Source organism: Neolamprologus multifasciatus, chromosome 6 (assembly GCF_963576455.1).
Source record: "Neolamprologus multifasciatus chromosome 6, fNeoMul1.2, whole genome shotgun sequence".
Lineage (NCBI taxonomy): Eukaryota > Metazoa > Chordata > Actinopteri > Cichliformes > Cichlidae > Neolamprologus > Neolamprologus multifasciatus.
Window position 1 is genome coordinate 6,554,778 of NC_140444.1, and position 9,610 is coordinate 6,564,387.

The following is a 9,610-nucleotide window of genomic DNA, read 5'->3' on the forward strand; positions in this document are numbered from 1 at the left end:
GTCTTTCTGTGTGGAGTTTGCATGTTTTCCCCGTGTTTGTGTGGCTTCCCTCCGGGTACTCCGGCTTCCTCCCACCGTCCAAAGACATGCAGCTTGTGGGGATAAGTTAATTGGATAATCCACATTGTCACTAGGTGTGAATGTGCGAATGAATGTGAGTGCGAATGGTTGTCTGTCCCTGTGTGTTGGCCCTGCGACAGACTGGCGACCTGTCCAGGGTGTACCCTGCCTCTCGCCCTATGACAGCTGGGATAGGCTCCAGCGCCCCCCGCGACCCTGAAAAGTGGAAGCGAATGGATGGAATGGATGGACATTTATATCCTTTAGTGACTTCATTCTTAGTCTTTAACAGTCACTATATGTGCACCCGATTTCAGTGCAGAGTTTATATCAAAAGGTCCTTTCTTGGGTCATTTTGATCTAGAGACAGTTATTGATTGATTCCATTTAAAGTTCTACCTCTGCTGCCTCTGAGTTCATGTCGACAGGTTGAACACAAGCGATGGAAGATGATACTGATGAGTCAAGTGTGTGGAGGGTTATAACCAGGCCAGACTCTTATTTGAGTAGATGAATGCAAACCCGGTTTCACATTCTGTCTTTGGATAAATTTGATCAATACACCTACTGGAAAATAAGTGATACTCTAAAAATGTTGCACATCCTGAAAAGATAGATTAAAGTGTGATCAGGTGGATGTTTCTGTGTTATTTGTAAGATGAAAATCTCAACAATGAAGCATTGAAGATTTAGAAGGCAATAACAGTTTTAAGTTGCTCTGGACAGATTCATAGAGATAAAGAGAGCCATTTCACAGAGAGAGTCAAATTGGAGATGTGACAGTTCTTTTGAAATAGATTCAGATGAATGAAGAGCCTCCACAGTCTCAACTACATTTGACATGAGTGGTTTTTTTGTTTGGTTTTTTTGTTTTGTTTTTGTTTTGTTTTTGTTTTGTTTGTTTGTTTTTTTTTGGGGGGGGGGGATTAAGGACAGGACACAAAAAAACAAAATGAAAGAATGATCAAAATGAGTTCACTGTGGCAAGCTGAAAAAACAGTCAGCGTTCATAGCAACATCCAATCCGAGTGGATCATGGGCCTAAAAGCTTTTCTGCTTGAATTCATGAAATGACATCCACATTTGAACTCTTCATATCCCAACTCACAGAGAAAATTATGCTGGACATACCCAATGTGCCAACCTGCCAACCTGCCAAAGAGGATTTGCAGGTTAAGCTGATGTCAGGTATGGGGGGTGCTGCAAAACAGTCATTGGGAAACCACTTGTAGATATCTAGAGAAGAGAATTAATGCTTTCCAACATCACACACTGGTGTTCTAAATTTTAACGGCTAAAACACCGATTCACAGGCAGAGCCGAGAAATGCAAAAAAACCATCCTGTAGAGAACAGAATATGATCACCACATGTGAAGAAGCAAACCTTTGAAGCAAAGTCAAAACCTTTTTCCTTTTTAACTTGTTACCTAGCCGTGAATTTACCGCCTGATGAGAATAGCATAATGTTTACCAAGCGAAGCCAAGATTTCCACATACTCCACCTTTGTGCTCTCTTATTCTTTACATCCAAAAAGGTTTGTTCCCCTAAGGTTTGCCAGTGGCTCAGGATGTGACCCAAACAGTATGCATCAGTGCTAATATTATAGATGGTATTGTTTACATTGTTAATTAACTGCAGATGTAAATAACTGGTGGTGCAAACAAGAAGCAAAAGCATAGGTTTAAGCCAAGAGATCAGCCTACAAAATCTTATCAGGAAAAAATATGATGATTAAGGACTTTTACACTGTTTTGAAGTCGGTTTTATTTTCATGTTTGAGGAATATTCAACCGACATCAAATGACTGAAAAACGTGGTTATAGTTTCCCCTGTGATACTTTGGTACAGAAATATAGTCCTATTATTCTTCATCGTTCTTTGATTTAGAGTAACAAACACTCCACTGTAAAGTAATGCCTTCCTCCTTGTCTTCATTTGACTTCTTCCCATCAATCTTTTTTTGCATTTGTAGCATGCCCCACTTGCAGCACACCTCTCTACCTTCATTTCAGCTGTCCTAGACTTGTATAACAATAAATGATTGTTGTTTCTGTTGTTTTTTTCTGACCACTCCCTCTTTCTTAGACTTCCATTTGAACAAACAGACAATAAATCTGCAATAAACTCATGCTTTCTTCCACCATTTCTTCATTTAATCATGTTTCCAGTCGGACTCTTGACTTTACTTTTACTTGAACTGCACCTTTAAGACAATAAAGTCATGCCTCCAATTGTGTTTCCTCATATAGTACTGCTGCTGGCGGACTTCCTTCCTTTAATATCTGTCAGAGGGCTCCAGCAGCCCTCAGGTAGCCAGCAACCAATATGAATGGAGACAGACACAAGGGCATGGTCTGAAATAGTCCACCGTGTATTACAGCCTGGAGAGGGGTATGCACCCACACATACACGACCACATGAATGCACACGCAGTGATTCTAGCTAACATGCACACACTCCAGCAAAGATCAACACAGGTATTAGAGCCCTAGGAGAAGCTTGTGCTTTCTCTAACCTCATTACATGCACAGGCCACAGGTGGATACAGTTTCTATGATATCCACAGGGACAGAATAGCCTAAGAATGTTCCTGTGAGAGAAAAATCATGCGTTTGAAAGCTTAAATTTAACATAAGTGAATTTGTTGTCCAAATGCATATATGTTAGTCTCGTTTCACAAACCTGAAGTTCAGGAAAGCGCCTTCTTGACATGCTGTAACTGACAGGTACATGTTGGCCTCAGCAATTTGATTCTTGCTCTCTTCATTTCATCTTTTTTCCTCACACCATTTTTCCACCTGTTCTCCTCAGTTTTCTTAAGCTGACTCAGGGTCACTTGAAGTTAGGTTTCTGGCCCTGGGCATCTGAGAGAGCTACAGATCTGAAGTAATTCAAGCCGGTGCTTCTATTCTAAAGAAGTGTGTGTGTGTGTGTGTGTGCGTGAGAGCGTGCGTGCATGTGCATGTGCGCACATGTAGGGTTGTTTGTGCACGTGGACAATATTTATTAGATTAGATTGGACTTGGTGGTCGACGGCCAAATAGAAGTCAAAAGTCAAATGCTCCCTGTTTGAGCTGACAGTGAGAATATATGAGTGTAGGAGAAAATGACAGGATGGATAGAAAACGCTAGAGAGAGAGAGAGTGGTTATATATATGTGTGTGTCTGTGGTCCTAGCTCAGCCCACTTCAGTCTTTTGGCACGTTAAGTGCCCATTTAGCATGTACTTTACAAAGTGGACACTTGTGCTGCTCTCATTTTGGGCTATTCACAAGAAGTAAGACAAGGCACGTTTAAATCTCCCATTTGGCAAGTTTTCAATTTTTCAGTGGTTGCCAAACAACAGTGTTTATATGATGAATCGGTGTTGCTAGGTTACTCTGTTAAGATGATTGTTGATGGTTTAGCCTCCTGTGTACTATTTAGTGACTTAACAACATGCAGTCGAGATGCACACTGTATTACTCACCTGGCCACGATGTTTGACGATGAGGGCCGTGGTTGCATTAAGACTTAACCAGAGAGAGAGTGTGAGCGAGAGAGAGCAGTGCAGAAAAGGCAGACTGATGATGATTTAAGGTGTTTTTTTTATTTATTTTTTTGCTTGTTTTCTTCTTCTTGCCTGCAATTCGTTTCAATGAAGAAAGGACTTTTTTTTGGCCAAACGAGACCATCAGTGTCACCCTCTCTTACATCCCGTTTAACATTGATATGGTTCTCTGCTTTCCAATCAAACACTCACTTCATTAGCCCTCTTCTCTTCTGTCCTCATTGGCCCTTGGAAAAGAGGAGCAAAGACATACATAGACAATAAGAAAGGCACTAATACACTCACATCCTATTGCCCAGTCAACCCTCAAATACACATTCACACACTCTCACGTGCATGTGTGCATACCCACACACACACAGGCAAACGCACAGACTGGCTCTGACTTTAAATAATGAGAGAGCTGTCACATCAGATCAGTGTCTGCGCCGTGGCATGGCCTGGTGGTCAGCAGGACAGACGGGAGTAACTGCTGCCGGCTGACGCCCTCTGGACACACTGAGAAGCAAGACTGGGGTAAAGAGGGAGGAAAAGGAGGAAGATGGGGGTTGAATGGGGATGTGTGTGTGTGGGGGATTCATAAGACAAAAAATAGGAGAGAAAATTAGAAGATTGGCAATTAAAGAAAAGTACAAACAGCAAAGAACAGAGACAAAAAAAGGACAACAAGTAGAAAGGGGGAGGAAAAGAAAAATACGAGAAATTAAATGTAATCAAAGGAGAAAAGAAAACAAGAATGGGGCAGATAAAGCAGCAAAATTAGAAAGTAAGAGTTCAGAGTAACTGAGGAAATGGGGAAAATGGAAAGTAATATAAAAAACAAAAACAGAAAAACAAGGAGAATAGAGTAGAGAAGAAATGGGAAAGGAAATTAAAGGAGAAACCGTGAGAACAAGCAATAAACAAAAACAGGCAGATGAGAAAAATCTGAAAGACGGCAGGAAGAGACACAAGGGAAAGAAGAAAATTGGTAAAGTAGGTAAATTTAGTAACAAGAGAAAAGGAAAGAAAACAAAAAGAGGGCATAGTAAATGAAAACTGAGAGGAAAGAAAAGGGAAAGGAAAAAATAAACTAATAAAGGAGAGGAGGACCGTGAGAAAAATAAATGAAAAGCACGAAACGAGGAAAGAGTGCAAAGATGAGAGGAAGGAAAAATGAAAAAAGAGAGGAAAACAAGGTAGAAGGAAATGGAAAAAAGTGAAAAACAGATAACAGAAGAGACGAGAGGAAGCAAATAGAGGAAGATGGTGGTAAAAGCTAATTCCACCCAAATAATAGTGTGCCCTCAAGACAATGGGGGGAGAAGAGATGGAGGAGAGGAACACAGAGGATTGAAAATCTGTCTGTTTGTCCAGTAGATGGTCAGAAGTCATTAGTGTCAGTGCAGCCTGCTGAGGACACAACTTTCTAAATCCTTTTTTTGCTCTCAACCTCTCTTTCCGCAGTATTCCTCGTGCTTATGATAAAGAATGACAAAGGAATAAGTAGGTGAATTAAAAACTGACTTCAATTAAATGGTGATAATAATAGCTCTCAGATGATCTACTTACCGACTGTGGAATCTCCTTCAGTGTAAACAAACTTAAATTAAGTATCATGAGGTCTACTTGCATTTCTAATATTATTAACTGACTTCAAGAATGTCTGTTTTTGTATACACCACTATTTTCTCCTTGTCCCTAGTGTAACCCTTTTCCCACATAGCCTCCAGTTCAGCCCCCTACCTCCTCCTCCACCTAGCTAAACCCATCATCTTTATTCAATATGGCCCTTGGTAAGCATTTTAAGTCAGCTTAGCTTGTCAGAAAACTACCTTTTTTTTTTTTCTTTTGGAGTGCCGACACCCTCTCTCTCTTTCTGTCTCTCTCTCTTGGTCTTTCTACCTTAGTCTGTCTCACTTTGTCCAATTCCTGCCCCCACGTCACCCAAAACCAACAGATATGCACAAACACAACAAATGCTAACATAATGCTTAGCTCCATGAAGCACACCCAAATAACACTAACATTCACCCAGTTTGTTGTGCAAATCAATTGCTCTAAATTCAACACAGATAGCAATATCTTACCCCTGCCTAACTATAACATAGACACACATAACCTACCCGACACACATACAGGTACATCTATCCCAGATCCCCTAGGGGGCTGTGAGATGGCGCCAATAATGGAAATGGAGGACACCGTTTTCTCCAATAAAATCACAAATAAGCATATTCCCCTGACAGTCTGGATGGGTTCTGAGAGAGGTGCTCTGTAATATTACTATGACTGTGTGCATGTACTATGTGTGTGCGTGTGTGTGCCAGTGTGTAGTTGTGACCATAAATACATTTCAGCTTATGGATAGATGGGGGATCTCCACGGTGATTTGTTTGCGTGGATTAAATGTCAGGTTTGGAAATGTGTTGTTATACCTGAACTCCTGAGAGAGAAAGTGCAGGCAAGACAGACCGGCTCACCTGAAGTGTGTGTCTTCAGTGATAACAAGCAATTGGAATAGCTATAGTGATGAGTTGTGTGTATGTGTATATATACACTGCATCTTTGGTGGCTGAATCTACTGCCACAAAAACATTTATTAAGCGGTAATGAATTTGATATAATTATTATCTTTGTCATAATACAACAATTTGTTGTATACTGAAACTTGCATTGAGGATTATTAATACTGAGTCCAATTATTTTGTTGTAAGTCCTAATTATTTCTATTTGGTACATTTTTCCCTACCTCAGGAAAATCAGCACTGAAAACATAAAGTTTACACAAATAAATGTTACTGTATGTCCTTCTTTGTACAACTGCAATGAAATGGTAAACAGAATGGTTCTTATATAGCACTTTTTTACTCCAACTAAAAGAGCTTTACACAACTTGCCTTATTCACCCATTTCTATCCTCTTTCTATGGAAGTGCTTCTAACTATCATTCTCACATTTGCATACTATGGATACATCAGACAGCACTTGGGGTTAGTATTTTGCCCAGGGATAGTTGGCATGCAGACTGGAGCAAATCAGGCAGTTGGAAGAGTACTCATTAACTGCAACATTATATGAATATGAAACTAATGGTAGCAGGTAGTTATGGAGTAACTTTCCGATATAAGAATACATGTAAAGTTCTGTAATACTTCATTAGTGCTTTCCCACACCCTGGAGAATAAATGTATTACACAGTAGGTGGTATGACTACTGCAATATTAGGAGGTGAAACTTGACTATATGGAATGAACCTCAAATATATAGAATGAAAAATCTGAATATATTAAATTAACTATGACTATAGTGAATGAAAGTCTGAATATACTGAATGAAAAATGATGTTACAGAAGCTTTGGTGTCATCTTCTGTTTTAGATGGGTAATAAAGACAGTACAACAAGTAGCAGTGCAAAATACTCAGCACTGAAGTAGCATTCCTCAGTAATGAAAAATGCATGCACTGTCCAAACTAATACTAGTAATAGGGTGCAGTACTGTACTACTGGTGATGAAATTTAGTGAGTAAATCAGTATATTCAGTCAGAAGACCAAATTTTATGGAACGTTTAGCTAACCTTTAGCAGTGGTAATGGCACTGGAAATATTAGCTGCAATACACAGACCCCAGAACAAATAAACTGTTCCTATTTGGACTTTTATGTTTTGCAGTCAGTGGGTTCATTTAATTTGTATTAGCTTTATACTTTGTCTTTACTTACTGCTTACCTGTTAGCAATAAAACTACATTATACAGGGTGGCCCATTTATATGGTAATGGGAATAAAATGGGAATGGTTGGTGATATTAAAGTCCTGTTTGTGGCACATTAGTATATGTGAGGGGCAAACTCCTCAAGATGGGTGGTGACCATGGTGGCCATTTAGAAGTCGTCCATCTTGGATACAACTTTTGTTTTTTCAATAGGAAGAGGGCCACACATCAAACTTATTGGTAATGTCACAAGAAAAACAATGGTGTGCTTGGTTTCAACGTAACTTTATTCTTTCACGAGTTATTTACAAATTTCTGACCACTTATAAAATGTGTTCAATGTGTTGCCCATTATGTTGGATTGTCAATGCAACCCTCCTCTCCCACTCTTCACACACTGATAGCAACACCGCAGGAGAAATGCCAGCACAGGCATCCAGTATCCGTAGTTTCAGGTGCTGCACATCTCGTATCTTCACACCATAGACAATTGCCTTCAGATGACCCCAAAGATAAAAGTCTAAGGGGGTCAGATCGAGAGCCCTTGGGGGCCTTTTTTTTTTTTTTGGCCCACCCTGTACAATGGAAAGGAATTTCAAATCTCATTCCACATGTTCATCTTACAGCACTGCTAAAGGCCAGCAAAAGGTTCAGTACATACAATCTTCTATTATCAAATAGTTCCTAAATTTTGTTATCTGTAGTACAGTACTGAACCCTTTTACTAGTATTAGTTTATACAGTACAAGCATTTTCCATTCCGAACTATGTATTCATTACGTAAAAATGGTGCTTTCCTGCTGAGTTATTCATAGTTCTACTTCTTGCGTCACATAATATAATGTTACACATCTAAAATACAAGAGGGTGCTAGAGCCTCTGTAACATTAGTTTTCTTTCAGTATACTCAGACTTTCATTCCATATATTCAGGGTTCATTCAGTATATTCAGACTTTTATTGTGATATATACAAACAATCTAATATGTGATCAACCACAAGGACAAAATATCAAAAACAAAAGAAAAACAAATATTTTAATATTAACACATATATTAACATTTATTCAAAACACTTAATAAGTAAATAAGTATAAGTAAATAATAAATAAGTAAAATCTGAGAGTGAGTGGAAGATATGCTGTCAATATACCTGTGCTTAATTTAATATCGATCATATTTGTGTCATTTTGGCATAAATCAATAATATTTTGAACTGGAAAATGCTCATTTAGCATTTTTATTATTATTACTTATTTTTGCAATTCCATTGTTTGTGGGGAGGGTATTTTTAAAGGGTTGGGATAGGTGCAGCAACCTGATGGGTAAGCTGATTGTAGTGTATGGGGTGCAGTTTTAGCAGCTGTTGCCCACCTACACTAGAGACTACTGTAATCGAAGTACCCTGGTCTTATTTTATATTCCCTCACAAACAAAGTCTGAACTTTTTCCTGACTATGGAGAAGTGAAAATTTAGTTTTCATGCAGTAAACGTTTTCAGGCTCTCAAAGGGAGTTAAATTCAAAGAGCAACTCACTGCACTTACCAAAAAGATTTCTGGCTATTAACTGGCAACTGTCTATGTTGGCTTTGTTGCTGATTTCCACTTTACACACGAGCTTCAGAATGTCAGCAAGTTATACATACATTCCAAGCAATGCTAGATATAAGTCTGCACCTCATCAAGACATCTCAGTTAGAAGACAAACTGTTAAAGTACGCTACCGATTTCCACTAGTCAAATGTGTTTCTTTACCCAAGAAGTTCCCTTCTATTATTGGTTTCCCACTGAAGCGCTTTCTTCCTGGCCATTTGACCATGAAGATTCACAGTATTCTTTTAACACTAAAACACTAAAATGTGTTGACTACTTGAACTCTGAGAAGCATTGATGCACGCTCTAATCTAAAGAGCAGTTAATTGTTAATTTATTATTATGATAATCTTAATAAACATCGTCTTCAGCAGCAGGATTTCTTACTTCACTGTGGTTTCTTTAGTTGATTCACTCGTCATTTCATGGTTTTTGCATGTGGCCATAAATAAACGCAAAGTCAGATATGTACTTGGACAGCCAGACGTAATACTCCAGTGCTGAATAAGCCTGTTTACTGTGTCATCCTTGCACAACACAACTGATGGCCCTCAAAGACTCTAAGAAGGCCAGCCCATTTCATCATGGTCACCATTTCCAAGTGATATATATATATATACAGGCCAGCTTATTTATCCCAGCAGGGTACCTGACACAGGTGCCCGGTCGCAAAAAGTACAGCGCCATTTTCTTTGTATATTTATCAGCAAT

General features: G+C 39.1%; 1 long non-coding RNA gene across 1 annotated transcript in view; it reads left to right on the forward strand.

Annotated features, from left to right (window-relative positions):
• LOC146516269 (uncharacterized) overlaps positions 1–9,021 on the forward strand; it is a 274,115-nt gene extending 265,094 nt beyond the window's left edge. Inside the window, exon 2 of the long non-coding RNA XR_014874633.1 lies at positions 85–9,021. This is a non-coding gene — a long non-coding RNA (uncharacterized LOC146516269). The remainder of the gene's footprint in view (positions 1–84) is intronic.
• The last annotated feature ends 589 nt before the right edge of the window (positions 9,022–9,610 follow it).